The sequence below is a fragment of the Octodon degus genome, unplaced genomic scaffold (assembly GCF_000260255.1).
Source record: "Octodon degus isolate 3935 unplaced genomic scaffold, OctDeg1.0 scaffold00004, whole genome shotgun sequence".
Classification (NCBI taxonomy): Eukaryota; Metazoa; Chordata; class Mammalia; order Rodentia; family Octodontidae; genus Octodon; species Octodon degus.
In genome coordinates, this window is record NW_004524580.1 from 35,302,791 (window position 1) to 35,303,653 (window position 863).

Genomic DNA, 863 nt, shown 5'->3' on the forward strand with positions numbered 1-863 from the left:
AGGAACAGGCATCCGCAGAGGCTTCTCACAGGCTGTGGAGCAGGGCCCTGTACCCCAGCCACAGAGCAACAGCATCAATTAATCCCTCTCTGATCCCGATGTCAGAAATGTAAGCCTTTTATGACACAGTAAAACAATTTTTATGGATTCTTCCATCTTTCTCACGTCTTGAGGTATTTTTTTAATCACAAAGGATAAGAACAGGAAGTCAAGTGGGTGTAAGTCTCCTGCCCCACTCCCTGGCTCTCGCCCAGGGGCCCGGCGCCGCTGCGGGCACACCCTGAACGTGCAGTGGTTCCTGTACCTCAGGAGTGCTTTCCAGAATGCAGCCCGTGTCCAGCCCGCACGGCCAGGCCGGCCTGCCTGCCACGCCACCTTCCTCCTCTCAGGAGGCCAAAGCCGCGCTTCTAATAACTTTGGGTATGTTTAATCCTTACCTCGGATGGCTAAACAAAAAGCAACTCTTTTGTGGACCAGGAAAGCCAGAGGCAGGCTCGAGGCCTCAGTGACCTGCAGTAGTGCTCCTCAGGGCGACTGTCGCGTGCCACTGTGGCCTTCACTCCATGTCGACCTGCACAGACGTTGTTTTGATAATAGCAGGATGATGGGAACATTCCTGTCCTGTTTTTACCTACTTTTATAGCTGATACATCAATACGCAGCCGGCGCTTCCTCTACCAGTGTTCAGCATTTCGTTCCCTTGCTCGTGGCCCTGTCACACAGGCAGTACAATGCTCACAAGTCTCTGGCCAGCCAGCTGGGATGCTTTCCAAAGTATTTTCCTTACAAGCAGCACTACGGCTGTCAGCATCTTGGCGAAATCATTGCGCTCCTCTTCCTGCGCACGTTAGGCACAAGATGGA

At 53.0% G+C, this 863-nt stretch overlaps 1 protein-coding gene across 1 annotated transcript in view; it reads right to left on the minus strand.

The window, feature by feature from the left end:
• The window catches only part of Large1 (LARGE xylosyl- and glucuronyltransferase 1), a 339,499-nt gene that overhangs the window by 88,484 nt on the left and 250,152 nt on the right, over positions 1-863 (minus strand). The window lies entirely within an intron of this gene.